The 6,665-nt window shown below is 37.9% G+C and overlaps 1 long non-coding RNA gene across 1 annotated transcript; it reads left to right on the forward strand.

The window, feature by feature from the left end:
- Window positions 1-3,465: 3,465 nt before the first annotated feature.
- Window positions 3,466-4,954, forward strand: LOC148054888 (uncharacterized). The gene is made up of 3 exons (XR_015706214.1): window positions 3,466-3,587; window positions 4,751-4,798; window positions 4,884-4,954. It is a non-coding gene; the product is annotated as an uncharacterized LOC148054888 (long non-coding RNA).
- The last annotated feature ends 1,711 nt before the right edge of the window (window positions 4,955-6,665 follow it).

The following is a 6,665-nucleotide window of genomic DNA, read 5'->3' on the forward strand; positions in this document are numbered from 1 at the left end:
ATTAGACTGATAGAGCCGGTGATGAATAGGGTAAGTATAGTTAACAGCCATTCTTAAACAACTTTGAGTGTCATTAATTTTGTTATAGGACAGATTAATCTGAAATGTCAGGACTTGCTGTACTAGACCTAAAATTGTATTTTCAAACCAATTTTAACAGATTGTATTTCACTCTTGACACAAAATTCATTTACTTGCCTTAGATTGCAGCTTTTATTGTAATTGTATCAAATTAAATCAGGGCATTAGATCCATAGAAAACTAAGTTGAAGTTATAGGAGGATAGTTGCACTAAATTTCTTTCTATTTTCCTTTTTAACACATTTTTCTTCTTAAAACAAGCTCAAATGCATGGACACTATTATAGGTTACAAAGAGATTTTGACTGCCCTATGTCTAGGTATGTAAATCATATGTAAATCATACCTAGACATAGGACAATACCTATTCTATTGGTTGTCTTATTTATAGCAACAGAATACCTGCTTTTCTTTTCTAAATTTGATATTTATTTTGACTAGAGTCACAAATTATGTACTAAAGCCAATTTATTTAAATCAGTTTCAAACATCCAATTAGAGAGCAGCCTGAATGGCTAACGATGACAAAAATTAGCAGAAGAGAATTCAGACCCCATGAAGGCAGCAAACAGAAGGGTTAGCTCTCCTGAAACCTTTGAAATGCAGTTTAAGGATGAGTTACAGGGCCTTTGAAAGGGAATAATTTCCCCTCATCCTCCCAAGTAATACATTGCAGATAATAAATAGCTAAATCAATAATCTGTTCATAGGCAAACTGTACAGCAAAATGTGTTTGGACAGAAACATTTCTTGAATAATTTTGCATTATGAATAAATTCGTAAAAGTACCAGTCAGTTCACAGATAATTCATGAACTGAAATAAGGGCAAAATTTGTCGAATAAATTATTCACCACAAATAGTTCCTAAGCTCTCCAAAGTACTATCACACTTCATTTATCTCTTGCCTTAGGGGTAGATAAAAATACTCAGAAAAAATTATAACTAACCTGAATTTTTCCCTAAAAAAATTCAAACTGGAACATCTCCTTCCACAGTATTTTTAAAGGTAAGAAGCTTGTTCAACTGCAGCTTTTATCTGCCCTCCACAGAAACCTGATTTTATGTCAGAGGCTTCTGATTTTTATCTCAAAATCAGAGATAATGCGATCAAGAAAGAGCAGATCTAATTCCAGGTCCCCAGGAGTTGCAGCAGTACCTGCCAAAAGACTTGGTTTATTGCAAGACTTCCAGAACAAAATGAAAAATTACGGAATTTTTTTGGTGATTGATCAAAATTCTGATTTTCTTCTGGTACATGTGCTGTCTCTAAAGGGAGCTGTGGCTGTCTTGAGCCTGCAAATCCTGAGCTTTTGAATGTGTTTGCATCACTCTACGAGCCTGTGAAATAGCTTAGGAAATTTTTTTGATGGGTGTAAATGGAGGCAAGACAACAAACAGTAGATGCATCTGCAACTTTTCTGTGCTAAATTGGTGAGTGTCCTATGGATTTTCAAGATTCTTATCTAGAAAAGGAAGCAGAAATGTCATTAGACGGACATCAGCTTACTTAATTCCTGGTATCAGAAAAAATGCCTCTGAGGGAGTCCAGTAGAAAAGGCTTTTATACTCTGTATTGATCCAAATCAACAACATTTTTGTCTACTATAAAATAAGAAAGAGAAAAAATACTTAAGAAAAGTCTTTTCTGGGCAAGAAAGAATAGAGGATCTTTCCAGATGTAGGCAGATGTTGGAAAATTGAGGCATCTGGTAGGCCTATGTTGGTGTATCAAAAACTTACAGAAATATGAAGTATTTGTGATTCTGTCCTGACTATTCGAGATGAATCTTGGCAGTATGATGTGGCTCACTGTTCAGCAATATTTCATGTAAGAAGGCTGGTGCAGCAAGAACTAGTTTGGGCTTGTGTTCTTCTGACTTCTTTACACCAGGCAACCTTAACTCCCCATGCCAAAGGAGGGAAGTGAGACAGTGAAATTCAGACAGTGGGCAAAATGAAGCTTAGCAGTGCTTTCAGGACAGGTTTCAAATCCAAAGGCACCTGCGTCAAAAAAAGAAAACAAAACACCATGTAATTCAGAATTTGCACACAGGATAGGTTATACTGGGTTTTCCTCTTAGACCCCTGAGAAGAGTAGATCCAGGTCAGTCTGTAGAGATATAGAAAAGTTTAGTCTTGTACACTGAGGTCACATTAAATTATACCAACCCCGATCTACAACCTTTCAAAATGCCACCACATCAACGGTCCTTGAAAGACACCAGCGGCATTCTCCAGGAGAACAAGTCGGTAGGCATTTAACCGTGTGCCTGGCTCTCCTTGCTTCATCAAACAAAAAATAAATTAGACAGGTCAAACATTGTAGATCTAATCTCACTGTGAACTGAAAACATAGTAGCTCTCCTGCCACCAGAGTAAAGCGGAGCCTGTGGTGACCCCACCATGAACTGGAGGGGATGGGAGATCTCCAGCAGGTGCAGTCTGGGAGGACTCAATGTCGCATTCAAGTTTATTCTTTGTATGGTTCTGAGAATGGCAGGATTGTGTTTTGAATCCAATACCCCAGGGCTTTCACTTGCTTTCTCACAATTACCTGTGCAAGAAGAAGGGGGAAAAAAAAAAGAGAGAATTCTGTGGCATAGCAGAAACGGTCAAGGGCAGTTCAGATTAAAGACCATGATTGGCACAGGCTGCGGAGAGGCTAAGCCAACAAAATAAAAAATAGAACCATCCTGTTTAATAGAAACAAATTGCTCTCCACTTCTCCCTGACACAGATAGTGGGGCCATTTGTACCTGCTGCCCTTTGTTGGGAACAACGGCAAGGAAATGTACTCGTCTTGAGCGGGATAAAATTCTTTTTGTAGTATTTGGCTATCTCAGTCTGCAGAACAAGCACGGCAGTTAAGTAGTTGAGCTTCCTTGTACATTTGTTTGATTAAAGGTCTGTAACACTGGCTCAGGTAGAAACAGCTCAGCTGCATGAAACCGCAATGAATGAAGGGCTTGTTAGAGAGCAGCCAGCGAGACACGGCAGAGCTGGCTTCTGAATTAGCTCTGAATAGGAGCTTGTTGTTTTGCTTGTTCACTTTAGTATGGAAAGACAAAACTGTACATTTTAAATTACATGAGATGGGATCTGGGCTAGTTTGCATGTGTATATTGGGAAAACTGCTAAAAACGAAGGGGAGCTCTTTTGCAAGTAAAGCCATGAAAACAAATATCCTTCAGATGTCCCTGAGTGCTCCAGTTAACATTGGCATTTTTAAAGGTCGGTGTGGAGTGTGCTAGAGCATATTTATGGACTGACCAAATAGAAGGTTTTAATTTTGATCATAAATGGGCTGGAGAAAATCCAACCAACTGCCTAGCTGATAAAAGAAAAAAATCCAGCATTTATTTGTGTTATTTTCTAATCTTACAGGGACACAGTACGTGTGGCAGATCTCTCACAGTATAATCTTGGTTCTGACTTTAGCAATGCCAGTTTCCCCAGGTCAGCAATAGCTGCTCCAGCTGCCTCCGCCTCCATCAGCTCCCATCAGGTAAAGCATGTGCTCAGTCATAAGCACACGAGCAGTTCATTTATTTTGTTAAACTGATGCTGTAGTGAGTATGTAAATGGACATGTGTACATATACACGATGTATATACACATATACATCATTTTACTGACACTCTCTGAATGTTGCCTGGCTTCTTCATTGTTTCTCTGTGTAAATGGACTAGGATAGATCAACTCCGACATTTGTGCATGTGCAGCTGTATACGGACGGGACATCAAGCTTACTGCTGATAAAAACTGCACAAATGCACAAAAGCTATCTTGAAAAACGTGTTAAAATGCCTCTGCTCCTAAAAGCTGGTATCATGGTAACCAGTGCCATAACCACAACAGTTTTGATTTGTTAATTTTAAGGGACTGCAATTAGATCTGGTACCTTTTACTAAACATTAGATGACTCACTGGGAAATGGTTTTAATATGTGTTTGTGCTATGAATGAAATGCAAACTTTAATTGTAAAGACCACAGGTGTTTAAATATGAGTGCATAACTGTTCCCTGTTTATTCTGTTAACCATTAGCATCAGTATGTATTTGTTAGGTCATGATCATGTTTTCATGATCTTCAGATAGTGTAAAATGGTCATAGACCCATGGAGCTCATCACTGCTAAAGATTTGCCCTGCAATCTCTTAACCTGTGGAGAAAGCCATTTTAAATGGTGAATCATGAGCATGGAGATCACAGCCTGCCCAAGCAAGTGAATTGCAGTGTTTAGCACCTAACAGTTATCCTTTTTTTCTGGCCAGAATTTTAAGTGATGGGACTCTGTGTGTGTTTATGGCTGAGTATGTTTGTAAGAATTCGGTTTCTGAGAAAGCTAAGCACCTCAACTGAGCCATAAATGCCCACAGTTAAAATCTGCTTTGCAGAAGAGTCTTTCTGTGACTTAACTACATGTTGAGAATATTTCTGATATTCAGAACAAAATAAAATTTGGCTCTATTTCACATTTAAACAATTAATCAGTATTTGACACTCCATCAACCAATGGATAGACCCAAAGCGTAGATCTGAAAAGAGAACTATTTATGCATTACAGAAAATGATGAAAGATTTTTTGGGATATGTCTCAAAATAAATCTTTTTAGAATTTTTCACAATTCCGCTTTACTGAAAGAAAATAATTTTCAATTATAATAGAAATAATGGAGAACAGACTGACAGAAAATATCTCTGGGATTGCATCAGGTAAGCCTAGCGCTGTTCTCATCTTATCTGGGGACTAATCAAAACTGGTGGAAACTGATGATTCTCTTTCAATTGATCCTGTTAGGCCCCAGCCGGTCACGCATAGCTTCACCTGCAACCCAACCAGCACCAATGGATCTTCCGGACCAGCAAAACACACCTTAGATCTGACTTAACATTTTCAAGCTGAGATTTTCTTTGAGGAGTGCTTGGTAAATGTGCTCTTGCTCTTCTAATTCCGTTTTTTTATAGCTGTAAACTGAAAGTGGGAAACCCTAGCCATGACAGCGACCAGGGAACGCGGTCACAGTCTTGCCCCAAAGCAAGTGAGAGAATGATGAAGAAAGCCGGTGGCTTCAACCAGAGATAGAGACAGTGAACTGTCTTAAAATGGGACAATCCAGCGGCTAGGAAGTTGTTGAAACAAGTGGGCAGTAAGTAAGAAATTGTCAGTCAAATATCCAATGTCACAATTAATGGGCAAAACAACTCCTGATAGTGTGTGGACCACAAATGTAAGTTTAAAAAGTTATTCCTTTAAACATATTCTGTGTGATTTTAGGAGGAAAAAAATTATATGTAATGTACAGCTTTGAAATTTTGAAATTTAGAAAACTTTAAAAATTCATTCTATAAAAGTCATGTTAGTAAATCAGCTCCATGTGCATAAAGAAAATACAACAAAGGATCATTCAATGCCTTTCACAATTCAAGATTAATCTAAAATAAAGTTTTTATTAAGATTTACAAGGTTTAGTTGTTATTGTTGGTTTTAAAACAGAGGGAAGATTTCATTAAACATTTTACCTGCCTTTTTTCCTTTGACTTGTCAACAAAAAATGGAAAAATTACTATTTTTTTCATATCTATATTTCTATGAACTATAGGCACATAAAAAAACCAGAATCTGTGTATCTTCATAACTAATGGTGGACTTGCCATGCTAGTTAATGGTCAGACTTGATCTTAAAGGTCTTTTCCAACCTAAACTATTCTATGATTCTATGATTCTATGATTCTATAATATTATTTGGGTAATTCTGGGATTTCTGGTCTGCTGGAATAGGATGTGTTAGAAATCACCACCACCAAATGGGGAAGGGAGCCTTTGGGTCTCTCTGGCATAATGCATATAGAAAAAAGCATAGGCAGCACTCCTAATTTCTGGTGTTGCTAGGAATCTGACTGCAGTTACAACATCAACTAGTTAGTTAGTGTGTCACTGCTATGTATTACTCCAAGCCACTTACAGAAAACTGGTATGCACAGTTAGGAAAAAATATTTAGGCTTATTAATGTGCCAGAAAGGCCCAGGATCATATTAAGCAGAACAGCGTGATGCTCTGTAAGATAAATACAAGCATTAAGGAATAGAAAATTTTTGATCAGTACAGGCTGTCAGTGTTAGGAAAGTAAGAGCTTATATTCTAAGAAGAAAACATACAGCTGCAGGAGCGGGTTAAGGTGACCCATCTGTTGTGATGGAAGTCCGTATCCAACAAGAACATTGGAAATCCTTCCAGACAGAGGTCAGTATTTAATGAGTATGGTAACTTATATAAAGTATACTGAAGTACAATGTTGAACTGAGCAGAAAGAGTTCAATTTAGAGAAAGATGCCATCTTGCACTTATTAAGAGGAAATAATTACACCATTAAAGAAGGAAGACGCATAGGAATGAGACAACGTTTTCAAATGGACAGGTATTCCTACTGCGACTGGTGCTCTGGTTTGTATCTGGAGGTGCCTCCTTTGACATCAGCTATGTAGTAAACTGCTCTGAGTGGCATCTTACATTTTGAATATATCCTTGTGAGACTCTCTTCTCTTCCCCTTGACCCCGTGCCTTCACGCACGTGCAGAGTC

Source organism: Nipponia nippon, unplaced genomic scaffold (assembly GCF_047370975.1).
Source record: "Nipponia nippon isolate SJK-2023a ecotype South Korea unplaced genomic scaffold, ASM4737097v1 scaffold_3, whole genome shotgun sequence".
Taxonomy (NCBI): domain Eukaryota; kingdom Metazoa; phylum Chordata; class Aves; order Pelecaniformes; family Threskiornithidae; genus Nipponia; species Nipponia nippon.